The sequence below is a fragment of the Pristiophorus japonicus genome, chromosome 13 (genome assembly GCF_044704955.1).
Source record: "Pristiophorus japonicus isolate sPriJap1 chromosome 13, sPriJap1.hap1, whole genome shotgun sequence".
NCBI classification, from domain to species: Eukaryota; Metazoa; Chordata; class Chondrichthyes; family Pristiophoridae; genus Pristiophorus; species Pristiophorus japonicus.
Window position 1 is genome coordinate 6,502,088 of NC_091989.1, and position 15,385 is coordinate 6,517,472.

General features: G+C 50.3%; 1 protein-coding gene across 1 annotated transcript in view; it reads right to left on the reverse strand.

Annotated features, from left to right (window-relative positions):
- camk1da (calcium/calmodulin-dependent protein kinase 1Da) overlaps window positions 1-15,385 on the reverse strand; it is a 602,900-nt gene that overhangs the window by 74,211 nt on the left and 513,304 nt on the right. The gene's annotated exons all lie outside the window — the stretch shown is intronic.

Genomic DNA, 15,385 nt, shown 5'->3' on the forward strand with positions numbered 1-15,385 from the left:
AGACATTTATCTCAGGGGAGGAAGAGACCAGAATGATGTTTGACAAAAATCTTGGTTTAAATGCATGGACAGGGAATCAACATTGTTAATGCGGGACACAGTTCTCGAGGCAGGCAGGGGCAATCGGACATGCCCGAGCATGTAGTCGAACCCAAAGGGGGAATTCAATAGAGACGATGGCTAGCTGAACGGCGATTCATGCCATCGCAAGGGACAATGTGGCCAGTAATGGGGCCATCAACACCTGTTAATGGTGCGTTTAAGGACAGTTACAGAGACAGTCAGAGACGATCTACTGGTAATGAACCTTTTGTTTCCAACAACGGCTCATGTTGGAGGTGTGGAGGCAAACACCCAGCCAGAGCTTGCAGATATCAGTAATATACCTGCAGAAACTGCAACGTCAGCGATCACTTGGCGCGTATGTGCAGGAAGCCTGCAGCCAGGTTGATGTACGAGGAGAACTGGCCCGATGTAAGCCCTACGAGGCCAAATGAACACTGGGGGAAATCGCTGGAAGCTGAAGTTCAGCGAGTTCATGTGGAGCACATATATAGTTCATACACCAGGACGCCACCGATAATGATGAAAGTGCTCCTCAATGGCATCCCAGTACCAATGGAGCTAGACACAGGAGCCAGCCAGTCCCTGATGAGTATCAAACAGTTCAACAAGTTGTGGGCGTCCAAGACCAGGAGGCCAAAATTATTGCCGATTGACGCACAGCTACGGACATATACAAAGGAGATCTTTCCGGTGCTAGGCAGCACCACGGTAGTCGTGACCCACACAGATTCGGAGAACAGATTGCCACTCTGAATTGTCCCGGGGGACAGTCCCACACTACTAGGGAGGAGTTGGCTTGCTGTCATGAACTGGAAATGGGGCGATGTCAATGCAATTTTTTCTGCGGAGCGAGTATCATGCTCACAGGTCCTGGACAAATTTGACTCATTATTTCAACCCGGCACTGGCACTTTCATGGGGACCAAGGTAGTGATTCACATAAACCCGGACGCCAGGCCAGTACACCACAAGGCCAGAGCGGTGCGGGAAAAGATAGATGGCGAATTGGACCGCCTGCTGAGGGAAGGCATCATCTCGCCAGTCGAATTCAGTGACTGGGCGAGCCCGATTGTGCCGGTGCTCAAGGCGGATGGGTCGGTCAGGATATGTGGCGATTACAAGGCCACCATCAATCGGATGTCACTCCAAGACCAGTACCCGCTACCGAGAGCGGAGGACCTCTTTGCGACGCTATCCGATGGCAAACTTTTTTCAAAATTGGACCTGACCTCAGCTTACGTGACCCAGGAGCTGGCGAGTGAGTCAAAGAAGCTGACCACCATCACGCCACACAAGGGGTTGTTTGAGTACAACAGATGTCCGTTCGGGATTCGCTCGGCCGCTGCGATCGTCCAACGAAATATGGAAAGCCTCCTCAAGTCGATTCCAAGGACGGTGGTTTTTCAGGACGACATCCTCATCACGGGTTGCGATACTGAAGAACACCTCCACAACCTGGAGGAGGTGCTACGCAGACTGGACCGGGTCGGGCTGTGACTGAAAAAGGCTAAGTGCGTCTTCCTAGCTCCAGAGGTAGAATTCCTGGAGATGAGGGTAGCAGCAGATGGGATCAGACCTACTGCGTCCAAAACGGAAGTGATCCAGAGAGCACCCAGACCCCGTAACACGACGGAGCTGTGTTCGTTCCTGGGGCTCCTGAACTATTTCGGTAACTTTCTTCCCAAATTGAGCACGCTGCTAGAGTCGCTACACGTGCTCCTACGCAAAGGTCGCGAACGGGTCTGGGGGGACAGTCAGGAAAGGGCTTTTGATAGAGCACAAAATTTGTTATGCTCCAACAATCTGTTAATGCTATATGACCCATGTAAGAAACTTGTATTAACGTGCGATGCATCGTCCTATGGTGTTGGTTGTGTGTTGCTGCATGTCAATGCCAAGGGTCAGTTACAGCTGGTAGCTTATGCCTCCAAAAGTCTGTCCCAGGCAGAAAGGGGCTACAGGATGGTAGAAAAGGAAGTGCTTGCATGTGTATATGCAGTAAAAAAAATGCACCAGTACTTGTTTGGCACGAAATTTGAGCTGGAGACAGATCACAAACCCCTAACGTCCCTTTTGGCCGACAACAAGGTCATAAATGCAAATGCATCGGCCCGCATACAGAGATGGGCACTCACGTTAGCCGCCTATGACAATACAATTCGGCACAGACCGGGCACCGAAAACTGCGCCGATGCACTCAGCAAGCTCCCACTAGCCACCACCGAGGGGGCAACCGAGCATGCTGCTGAGATGGTCATGGCTGTTGAAGCTTTCGAAAGCGAAGGCTCACCCGTGACAGCCCGTCAGATCAAAGTCTGGACAAATAGAGACCTGCTACTGTCTTTAGTCAAGAAATGTGTCCTGAATGGGGACTGGGCAGCCACGTACGGGGCATGCCCTGAGGAATTTAAACCATTTCACAGGCGAAGGATGAACTCTCGATTCAGGCCGATTGCCTACTATGCGGAAACCGAGTAGTCATGCCCCAGATGGGCAAAGAGGTGTTCATCAGAGAACTTCACAATGAGCACCCGGGCATTGTCATGATGATGGCAATTGCCAGGTCACACGTTTGGTGGCCAGGGATAGATGCAGACCTGGAACTTTGTGTTCGCAGATGCAACACGTGTGCCCAGCTGGGCAATGCGCCCAGGGAAGCCCCCCTTAGCCCCTGGTCCTGGCCCGCCAAGCCATGGTCATGCATCCATGTGGACTACGCAGGTCCTTTCATGGGAAAAATGTTTTTGGTTGTAGTAGACGCCTACTCCAAATGGATCGAGTGTGACATTCTTAATTCAAGCACATCCTTTGCCATGGTAGAAAGTCTACGGGTAATGTTCGCCGCCCATGGTCTACCGGACGTCTTGTTCAGCGACAATGGACCGTGCTTCACAAGCACTGAATTCCAGAACTTCATGGCAGGAAATGGTATCAACCATGTCAGAACGGCACCGTTCAAGCCGGCTTCAAACGGCCAGGCGGAACGAGCAGTGCAGATAATCAAACAGGGGATGCTCAGAATCCAACGGGGTTCCCTACAAAGCCGCTTATCACACCTCCTGTTGGCTAATAGATTCTGACCACACTCGCTCACAGGGGTTCCACCCGCAGAGCTGCTAATGAAAAGGACGCTCAAAAGCAGGTTATCCCTTATACACCCCACCATGAAAGAAATTGTTGAGAGCAGGCGCCAGTCACAATGTGACTACCATGACAGGAATGCGAGGGCGCGATGTATTGATGTCAATGACCCTGTCTTTGTCCTCAACTATGCTGCAGGTCCCAAATGGCTCGCAGGCACTGTGATTGCCAAAGAGGGGAATAGGACTCTGGTAACTAAACTTACCAATGGACAAATCTGCCGCAAACACGTGGATCAAACTAAAAGGAGGTTCAGCAACTCCATAGAAGAAGCAGAGGAAGAACACGACGTAGAGTTTACTCCACCACAGGTGACCGAACACCGGAACCAAGTGGAGGAGAGCCCAGTCACTGTGGGCAGTCCGGACAAGCCTGAGGCACCGCAAACAGCAGACACTCAGGCCAGTGCCCAACAACCGGAGCCCCAACTCAAGCGCTCTACAAGGGAGCATAAACCACCAGAGAGACTAAACCTGTGATCCCAATAAGACTTTGGGGGGAGAGGTGATGTCATGTATTCAACCAGCATTGTAACCCATGTATAAACTGACCTAAGTTGTACACCTTGAGAACACTGACCACTAGGTGGTGAACTTGTGGGAAACGCTCCTAACCTGGACTTTCAGGTATAAAAGGGGAAGCTCCACCCACCTTCATCACTTCAGTGCTGGCTAATAAAGGTTACTGGTCACAGAGCGACCTTCTCTCAAGTATGGGCCTCGTGTGCATTTATACTGTGTCGTAAGGACCTATTAAGAACTGCATGCAGTACTCCAGCTGTGGTCTAAGTAGTGCTTTATACTGTTCAAGCATAACCTCCCTGTTCTTATATTCTATGCTGTTACTCAATGGCAACGTCTTGGATTATATTTTAACCTGTACTGTAGGCGTGTGCATGCAGATGTATATTAACGATACACATGTGGACCTCAGCTTCAATTAAACTGAGCACCCTGAAGTGGAATACTCAGATTTTGTCTTTGCTCTCAAAATGCAAATTTTAGTTTACCAAAAAAACACAGACAAACACTTTTAATCCCCTGGAATGCACATCCTCTCCTACAGCTAAACAATAAATCATTTACTGTCGAACTTCTCTGTTTGATATCTTCCTTTGGGTGGATTTTAAGTCAATCACATTCTTTGTATAAACGGTGCACAAAGGCCGATAAAATAACATAAAGATCGACTGCATTGAAAACTACGAGCTGGAAATGTCAATAAAACTCGACAGCCAACATTCCACGAACAGCCATCATATGGTCCACATTACATTGTGCTGTGCCATTTCTATGGAAAGATATAATCTGAAGTAATTTACAATGCATCAAGCTTTCTAAATGGACGAAGGTATTTATTGTAATTCAAAGTCCGCGGAATAAAAAAATAAACACAGACTGATGCCTGGAGTTTCAACTAAATATATCCCACGAACTGACTGAAAACATTGGAGTTAATTATACTTTAAGGAATCGTTGCAAAATAATTTTTTTTTAAATTGATCCATTTCAGCATGAATGGCAAGGTAACATTAGTCCTGTGTGTGTGACGCACATCCGTTAACTAAGTTAGCCCAATAACACTGCAAAGATTGAACATTTTCTCCGGTGAAGTTTGTATTCTTTTAAAAAATGGAGTGTATTTTTATGGAATTAATTTACTTCAGACAAACTTGCCTCAAATGTTGGGGTGTGGCGGGGTGAGGTGAGGGGGGGGGGAAGCGGGGGATGGGGGGGCAGGCTGCTATAAAATCAAACCGAGTTTTCCATTAACGTTAGTGAAGTGTGGCTCAGCGATGGTGTGGACAAACAACACTTTACTCTATTTTAATGATTTCTACAAATTGTTATTTAAAAAACATAGAAATTTACAGTGCAGAAGGAGGTCGTTTCGGCCCATCGTGTCCGAGCCGGCCGACAAAGAGCCGCACGGCCCTCGGTCAGCAGCCCCGAAGGTTACATATAAACCGATGAACAATGGCGGAAAGATGACATGAGGGATATTGGTTGTAGGGGAGGATGAAAACTACCTCATTTTACCCAGATGGAAAAGAGCTGTGGGATCTGTCTGTGCTGCGATGTGAATTGAAACTGAGACGGTTTGACCTTCGCAGAGCAGTGATTGGACGGGGGAGGACACCGGAGGGCCAATGGTGGGACAGAGTCAGCCCGAAGCATGGGGCTTTCAAGCCAATGGGAGAGCACTTGCTCGAAAACTGTGGGACTGACTCATCGCCATTATCGGGCTATTGTCTTCCCCATGTTTACACTACGGAGGAAAATTATGCAGACCTTCAGAAAACTAGGGAACCCAAAACAAACCAAGGGCTTACACAATGGCTACAGGAGGCCAACCCAATCAACACCTACTCAAACCTTGAGTAGGTTAACATCAGTGGAAAAAAACCCGCAATAATCTAAAACTGCTGCATTTTTCAAAATCACAAAGCCCACCAATGGGAAGGATCGATTTCAGCACGAGAGGCAGACTGGATATCTGGCTATAAAAAGGGGTTTCTGACGCATTGTGTGTGTGTTCTGCTCTCGTGATCCAACAACCAGCAAGCCTCTTGACACTGAAGGAAAACCAGTGTCCGAAGACACCGAAGATAAAAGAAACAAACCACCAGACTGCAAAAGGCACAGTAGTGAGTATAACCTCTGGTCCCCAGAACTCCCAACTCAGTTAGGCCAGGAAAGGTGGGAGGTTGGGCATTGTACTGCTAAACTTGTGTAAAGATTTTCGTTGTGTCTGTTTAGTGGGATTTAGGGGGATTGTTTTGTTGGTGTATTGCTGTTTGTTGAGATACACCTTGTCAAATAAATTGGAAGCCTAAGTTCCTCTTGGAATCACCTTGTCTCAGTTCTATTGTATTACATCTCCTGATCGTGAGTCTTATGTCAGAACAGTGTAAGGGAAGCTAGGAGCGCCTCGAAAACGCTCAACTGTGTGTCACAGGCTAGGGAAGAAGGGGTTAGAAGTGTTTGACACTCACAGGTGCCTCACAGGCTAGGCATAAGCTGTGGGGACGCACGAGTCTCAAAACCCCCTTCATAAGCTGTGGACACAGTCTCTCCAGGGGTGCTCTTGCAGCACTCAGGGTACCTCACAGGCCAGGCATAAGCTGTGAGGGCAGAAGCCCAAAGAGAGACACCAAGGCACAATAACACTCACTGAGAACCCCTTACAGAACATGGTGACCGCGGCAGGACATAAGCAAACAGGAGATGTTAATATAACAGATGAGATGATAAGAGAGGAAACTAAAATGGAGGGGAGAATTTCCTCATACAGTTTTGGCAAGGTGAACTTTACCAAACCTTGGGTGCAAGCCCTCACTCGGGCAGAGCGCCCAGTGGATGCTGCTGCCCAGTGGACAGCAGGGAAGGACCACAACCGCAGGTTGGAAAAGGCCATCTGGCTTATCTGCCTCACCCGCCAAGTCCGAAAGCTCGACCAGCGGGTGAAGGACTTGGAACAGAGTCTTCAGAAATCAGAGGAGCTCTCTGCTATCCGGGCTGCGGCTGGGGACAACCTGCTGGCCGAATTAGCTGAGGAGCAGCAAAGGAACCGGCAGTTGGAGGAGACCTTCCGAAATAGCTGGGACTACTTTCAGTGTCAGGTCACTGAGGCCAAGGGTAGTGAGGGGTCCCTCCGGGAACAGAACTCTCGGTACACCCAGAAAATTTGGGAACTAGAGAATAAATTAAAAGACGTACAGGCAGCCTATAAAGTGGCCAGTAGCAGTGATCCCTGCCAGGAGAGGATTAAAACTCTCACCCACGCTCTATCCCAGGCAAAGGGGATGGTCGCCCTGATAGGACCTGGAGGGTCCACAGGGGACAAAGGAGAGTATTGGGGGGTAGAGGAGAATCCAAAGGCAAGAGATGCCCGACCACCTCCTGAGGCACCGGTGGTTTGTCCGGTGGGGTACCAGGAGGGGCGGAGCACGCAGGTAGTAGCATACCCAGGGCTGGGGGCAGGACCAATGTGTCCCGCTCGGCAGCAGGGATGTGAGGCTCCAGCCGAGGGTCAGTTAAGGGCTGGATCAGGCGACCAGGCACTGTCTGCTGCACCGGGTATGGTGGGACAGCCGGAGGTAGAGGGACCAGCGCAGAAAGATCCTGAACCAGGGCGGATGTGCCCGGTCAGGCAGCGCAAGTACGGTCCTCCACAGGGAGGTGGCCAAGGTCAGGGAGCACTGGAGAGCGACTTTATTATTCCCCATGGAGTTCAATCACTCAGGGCCTGGTGGCCCATTTGGCCAAACTCACTCACAGCGGGGACCCGTCTATCCACTTCATGGAGGTGATGCAGGCAGGGGAAATTAATGGGTGCGACGAGGAAGAGACAGCCAAGCTGCTGCTCTTCTCTCTGGACACCAAATTGTACCAGGCCCTACCGGTAGAATGCCGGAGGGGACAGCGTACATTTACTGAGGTCCAGAGGGCCGTCCTTGAGGCTATGGGCTTCGATGACGGCAGTCCTTTCGAACGGGTCGAAAGGACAAGGCAGCTCGCAGGGGAAACCCCGCAGGCGTTTGCGGACAGGCTGTGGGTGGTATACCACGCAGCCCGTGGGGAGCTCCTCGACCGGGCGAATCTTTCCGCGGTACAGACTGGCCGCTGGCTGAGGATGTTGGTGGCAAACTGCTTGCCCCGGCTCAAGGCCAGGGCAGAACTGTGGTTCGATTCCCGGGACCCCAACCTCACCGAGGAAGCAGTGGTCAGGCAACTGGCACTGGTCCAACGGAATGGAGGAGGGGAGGAGGAGAAAACCTCCAAAGGTCGGGTAAATGAAGTAAAACCCAACTCGATTCCCAAAAGGGAATGGCACCAGGAGGGTGGCCGCTCGTCTGATAAGGAGGGAGTGTGATACGTGTGCGGGAAAGCTGGGCATTTTAAAAGGGATTGCAGGAGCCCAGTAAAGAGATATGGGGGGAGAAGTCCTTCAGGAGCTGCCCAGAGTGGGGGAAGTGGAGCGAGCTCCTTACCATCTCTTGACCAGATAGTAGCTGCAGTGAGGACAGCGCTGGAGGGGACTGGGAAGGTAGCCACGGCAACAGGCAGGGAAGCACCAGCAACCCTGCCAGTACAGAGGCCGTGACTAGCTCAGACCCAGCCTGCATACCTGTGCCCACTAGGGGACGACCCTGGGTCAAGATGGAGGTTGAGGGTGTATTGGGTACCTACCTTTTGGACACTGGTGCTTCCAGCATGATAGTCCATTCGGAGGACCCCGCAACCTCACCTCTATCAAACGGGGTGCCGTATCAACTAGTTGGGTTCACAGGAAATGAGAAGGCTGGGTTTTTCTCAGTCCTGCTCGCAGTTCGTTTAGGAGCACTCCAAACACAATGGAAGTGCGTCCTGATGAACTGGGAGCAGGTGGGAAAAGGGATCTTGGGGGCTGATTTCATCATCGCTCGCCAGATCCTAATAGACTTGAGGAATCACTGTCTATGGGACACAGTGGGCACGGGAGCAGAGGGAGAAGTCATGGTTATTGATAAGAAACAGGGAAAAGGGACTCTGTGTACAATGAAGCCAAAAGGGGGTTATGACCTGGAGGTTCTGGTTGGTAACACCCCGGCCAAGTACCGGGCCTATGTGAAAGCAAATCTTGCAGCATTGGCCACCCATAAACACGACTGTGGGAGAGTCACAGGAGTGGAGGTTAGAATAGATGGGGATCCTATTTCCCGCCCACAAAAGCTGTATGGCTTTCCCCGAGAGGCAGAAGCAGACTTGGAGACAGCTTTAAGCTCGCTTGTCGAGCAGGGTGTTTTGAGACCCATAGCCACCCATGTCAACTCCCCGCTTTGGCCGGTTAGAAAACCGGATAATTCTTGGAGGGCTACGGTGGATTCTAGGGTGCTCAATAAAAACATCCCAGCTTGTGCCCCCACAGTAGCGGCGGTTGCGGATCTGATAGGGGAAATCCCTGCATCCGCAACCACGTTCACAGTGTTGGACATATCCAACGGGTTCTGGTCTATCCCTGTACGGAGGGAAGACCAGTACAAGTTTGCCTTCACCTTCCGGGAACAGCAGTATACATGGAGCTGCCTCCCACAGGGCTTTCATAATAGTCCCAGCATCTTTCACCAATGCATGGTGAACTGCTTAAAAGGCTTCAGCCAGCCACACCAGCTGGTCCAGTATGTGGACGACCTGTTGTTGTTCACAGACAGCAGTGAGGAACACGGTCCACTGCTGGCCGAACTGCTGGTCTTACTGAAGGAAGGGGGTTTTAAAGTTAACCCCAAGAAAGCCCAGATAGGTCTAGGAGAGGTAAAATTCCTGGGCCTGACGATAAGGGCAGGAGAAAGGGCCATTGATGAGGCTAGAAGAAAGGCAGTGCAGGAACTCCCTGTCCCTAGGGATGTGTCAGGGGTAAGGTCTTTCCTGGGAATCACTGGCTACTGTAGGGACTTCATCGAGGACTATGCAGCCACTGCCGCCCCTCTGCTCAGACTCCTACACAAGGGGGTCGAGTGGGAATGGGACAAGGGCTGTGAGGCAGCATTTGTCCGTCTTAAGAGAGACCTGCAGGTAGCACCAGCCCTCGGGGCAATTGATGGGGGGGAGGAATTCTTCCTGGAGGTGGCAGCCAGTGGCGACAGCTTAAGTGCAGTGTTGCTCCAGGAGCGAAACGGTCAGCTGAGACCAGTGGTGTACTCCTCCAGGGTCCTCACGGAGGTAGAAAAGGGATACTCCAATTGTGAGAGGCACTTGCTTGCCACCCACTGGGCAGTAAAGAGAGCTGAGATCTTTACCGGAATATCCCCCATTACACTCCTCACCCATCATACCCCGACGCAGATGCTGTTGGACGGGAGGATTAAGGACGGGACAGTGAGCAGCGGAACAATCACTCGCTGGACCCTCCTCCTCTCCCAAATGACTTTAAAGGTCAAGGGCCTCTCAGGCCCAGGCTCTCAGCAAATGTAATCTATCCAGGGCAGCCGCATCGATGCTCTGTGGAGGGAGTGTGGGACATTAACTTTGGATTTCGGGCAGGGATACACCCCACAGGCCGCGAGATCTACGTTGATGGCTCCAGTTCAGTGTCCGCGGGTACAAGACTCATGGGCTGCAGAGTTTGGGATCCCAAGGCAGGGATTGCCTTGGCTCTTAAACTCCCATGCACCCTGAGCACCCAGCAGACGGAACTCTCGGCGGTGATGTATGTGGTCACACACCCCGAGGAATTCCCTACCCCACACACGATTTGCTCGGACAGCATGTTCACTTGCAATTGGTGTACAGAGTATCTGCCGATTTGGTCACGCCGGGGGTACACCTCTGTGAATGGGAAGCCCCTTGTGACCAAACCCCTGCTAGAAAAGATCGTGGCTGCAGTGGGAGAAACCGGGGATGTATATATCCATGAGGTAAAGGCCCACTCCAAAACTGAGCCACGGGGGGAAGGTAACCAGCAGGCAGACCTGCTGGCAAGGGAAGGTGCTCGTACAGGTTGCCCATGGGACCCATACGAGGCAGGCAGGATAGCAGCAGCAAGAAGCAAGCCAGGGACACAAGGGAGCGTAGGGGCAGCTGTGGCCCCGGACCTTAAAGTAGTCCAGATGCAGGATCCGATCCTGAAGGCTGCCTTGGCTGCTATCAAAAGGGGGGAAAAGGCAGAGGGCCCATACAGTGCTGTAGATATTGCTGTGTGGGAAGGCATGTTGTTTAAAGGGGACAAATGGGTAGTGCCGCCACAACACCGGAGGGAATTCCTTCAGCTGGCCCATGAGGGTCCAGGTGCGGGACACCCTGGGCCGGAATCTACCTGGCAACGGGTAGAAAAGGCAGGATGGTGGCCAGACCTCCGGGAAGACGTCCGCAACTTCTGTGCGGGCTGTCTGGTTTGCGCTGCAAACAATCCAGACCCTCAGAAAAGGAAGGTGTCTATGGGACACGTCAGGCGGGTAGAGGGACCATGGCAGTCGATCCAGATCGACTACATCGGACCCCTACCGGCCGCCCAGGGAGGTTATAAATACTGCCTCGTCCTGGTGGATGTGTTTTCCAAGTGGGTGGAAGCCTTCCCTTGCCGAACAGCTACTGCGGTGGGGACTGCAAAAATCCTGGTGAGGGAGGTGTTCTCTCGGTGGGGTCTAGCTCAAATCGTGGAGTCCGACCGGGGAAGCCACTTGACCGGCCAGGTGATGCAGGCCACCCTAAAGGTGCTGGGGATAAGAGCCAAATGGCATGTCGCCTACAACCCTCAGTCCTCAGGCCCCGTAGAACGCCTGAACCGGACCCTAAAGGACAAGCTGTAAGCTCAGGAGAAAAAGAAAAAGAAAGCAGTTCCTCAGGCTACTACACAGACAGGAGAGCCATTGCTAAACACTCAAGGTGTGTAAACAAAGCTTGACCGCGACACTTAGGCGGTTTTGTTATTCCCAGGGATGACTGCGTTTTCATACATGGCCCCTGGGGAGTTTGCAGGGCAGGTTTCTTTGTTTTACAGTTAAGACTGAAATGAGACTCAATGTGCAATTGCTGCTGTAACCTTAAGTACATATATGTATATTGCTGTCGTATATTGTAACCTGTTGGATTCTGTGTTTTGTACCCCGTTAAAAGGAATTACGATATATATCGACGGGATCAGTTTAGAGTTAAACTAGGGAAAGTTGGGCAATTTGGGAGACCTAGGGTTTTCTCACCACCCTAAACTTTGACACACTCGAGTGGTGTCTGACTGTGTCAGATGGGGGATTATGTAGGGGAGGATGAAAATCCCCTCATTTTACCCAGAAAGAAAATGGCTGTGGGATCGGTCTGTGATGTGATTTAAAACCAAGACGGTTTGACCTTAGCAGAGCAGTGATTGGACGGGGGAGGACACCGGAGGGCCAATGGTGGGACAGAGTCAGCCCGAAGCATGGGGCTTTCAAGCCAATGGGAGAGCACTTGCTCGAAAACTGTGGGACTGACTCATACTATTGTCTTCCCCATGTTTACACTATGGAAGGAAATTATGCAGACCTTCAGAAAACTAGGGAACCCAAAACAACCCAAGGGCCCACACAATGGCAACAGGAGGCCAACCCAATCAACACCCACTCAAACCTTGAGTAGGTTAACATCAGTGGAAAAAAACCTGCAATAATCTAAAACTGCTGCATTTTTCAAAATCACAAAGCCCACCAATGGGAAGGATCGATTTCAGCAGGAGAGGCAGACTGGATAATCTGGCTATAAAAAGGGGTTTCTGACGCATTGTGTGTGGTTCCCTGCTCTCGTGATCCAACAACCAGCAAGTCTCTCGACACTGAAGGAAAACCAGTGTCCGAAGACACCGAAGATAAAAGAAACAAACCACCAGACTGCAGAAGGCACAGTAGTGAGTATAACCTCTGGTCCCCGGAACTCCCAACTCAGTTAGGCCAGGAAAGGTGGGAGGTTGGGCATTGTACTGCTAAACTTGTGTAAAGATTTTCGTTGTGTCCGTTTAGTGGGATTGTTTTGTTTTGGTGTATTGCTGTTTGTTGAGATGCACCTTGTCAAATAAATTGGAAGCCTAAGTTCCTCTTGGAATCACCTTGTCTCAGTTCTATTGTATTACATCTCCTGATCGTGAGTCTTATGTAAGGGAAGCTAGGAGCGCCTCGAAAACGCTCAACTGTGTGTCACAGGCTAGGGAAGAAGGGGTTAGGTGTGTTTGACACTCACAGGTGCCTCACAGGCTAGGCATAAGCTGTGGGGACGCACGAGTCTCAAAACCCCCTTCATAAGCTGTGGACACAGTCTCTCCAGGGGTGCTCTTGCAGCACTCAGAGTACCTCACAGGCCAGGCATAAGCTGTGAGGGCAGAAGCCCAGAGAGAGACACCCAAGGCACAACAACACTCCCCGAGAACCCCTTACATGGTGCAGAAATTGCGGTCGGAGGCTTCCCGCGGGCGTATGCCTCCGACCTGAAAAATATCTGCCAACGCGGTGGTGGTCCAAGAGGTTCGGAGACCTGCGGCCCTGGCCCTCGAGGTGAAGGCCTGCGGAGAGGCCCACGTATCCCAGCGCAGTAGGCACTTTGCATGTGTCCCTGGGATCATGCGGGCTGGCCCAGCCTATCAAGGAGTGTTCCCATTCATACTTGTGGTAAGTTCCATTTGTATGGAATCACCATAAGTATCAGTGGGAATGCCCTCCAAAAACACACAAACACTTAAGAAACAAATTTTAAAAAACATCACATATTTAAATTTAAGCAAAATGGGATTTAATTAATTATTTAAAACAAAAATTAACTTTTTTGAAAAGCACATTTACATATTTTAAAGGGTCTAAAACTAAACTTACCTTATTTAATAGATTTTTAAATGTTTAAACTATTGAAAAAAATGTATTTTTCTGTCCTTTTAAAGTCTTAGCCCAACTCTCCGCCCACGGAGGCCCTTTTCTTCTGGATGCGTGCGGTCTGGCCAGAGGATTCTGGACACATCGCAAGTTCAGGGTCTGGACACATGCCTGAACCTGGAACTTGTGCGGTGCCTACGTGCGCATGCTCAGCTCGCACACACCCGGAGGGGACCGCGAATTCAGGGCCAATATATTGAAAGTCACGAGTGCGCATAAACTTCCCGACAGCCTTTTATACAATAAGCTCCTATGTCCATAGTTAGAACACAGAGCTGACCAGACTGATTCCCGGGATGGCGGGACTGACCTATCAAGAAAGACTGGATCAACTGGGCTTGTATTCACTGGAGTTCAGAAGAATGAGAGGGGACCTCATAGAAACATTTAAAATTCTGACGGGGTTAGACAGGTTAGATGCAGGAAGAATGTTCCCAATGTTGGGGAAGTCCAGAACCAGAGGTCACAGTCTAAGGATAAGGGGTAAGCCATTTAGGACCGAGATGCGGAGGAACTTCTTCACCCAGAGAGTGGTGAACCTGTGGAATTCTCTACCACAGAAAGTTGTTGAGGCCAATTCACTAAATATATTCAAAAAGGAGTTAGATGAAGTCCTTACTACTAGGGGGATCAAGGGGTATGGCAAGAAAGCAGGAATGGGGTACTGAAGTTGCATGTTCAGCCATGAACTCATTGAATGGCGGTGCAGGCTAGAAGGGCCGAATGGCCTACTCCTGCACCTATGTTCTATGTTTCTATGTTTCTATGTAAATTAAACCGGTCATGTTGTGATGACACCCATCCTCAATGGAGGTGATGGAGCGCCACCTCTGGTAGGAGGGTGTCATGACCACATGGCGGCCTGGAATTTGCAATCCTGTGCCGACATTCTGCCTTTGAAACTGATGCAACTTGGGGATTTGGCGTCCGGGCAGGCGGTAACCGTGTAGTTGCGGTCTGTCATTGACAGCTCCGACACAGGCTGTTGCTGCGCCATCCCCCAACAGAGCCGGCAATCAGTGAAATCTCTCAAATCAGGGAAGCGGACAGAAACTTCAGCTCTTCCGTAGTAAGTACGCTGTAAAATTCTCCACTAAAAATTAGACCCTTTTGCATTAGGTGTAACTGGGGATTTTAACCGTGTATTGACTGCGAAACACAGGTCACATTGCCCTGAAAAACGGATTTTAATTTCGTGCCGTGTCGAATTTATCCATTTTAATAAAAGTTATAAAAAATGGATAATGGTAGCACAGTGGTTATGTTACCGGGCTAGTAATCCCGAGGCCTGGGCGAATGATCCGGAGTTCAAATCCCACCACGGCAGCTGGGGAATTTAAATTCAGTTAATTAAATAAATCTGGAATAAAAAACTAGTGCCAGTAATGGTGACCATGAAACTACCGGATTGTCGTAAAAACCCATCGGGTTCACTGGTGTCCTTTAGGGAACGAAATCTGCCGCCCTTGCCCGGTCTGGGCCGATATGTGACTCCAGACCCACAGCAATGTGGTTAACTCTTAAATGCCCCCTGAAATGGCCCAGTGAGCTGCTCAGTTGTAACAAACCACTACGACGCATCTCACGGACTGCAGCGATTCAAGAAGGTGGCTCACCTCCACCTTCTCAAGATTAAGGATGGGCAATAAATGCCGGCCTTGCCAGCGATGTCCACATCCCAAGAATGAATTTGAAAACATTTTGTTAAGAAATTTTTTTTTTTTTAAGTTTAATTTTTTTAAATTTGTCCATTTTTATTTCAGGTTTGCATTTTCCCCATGTGAGAGCACCGAGCTTTGTTTTGGTCCC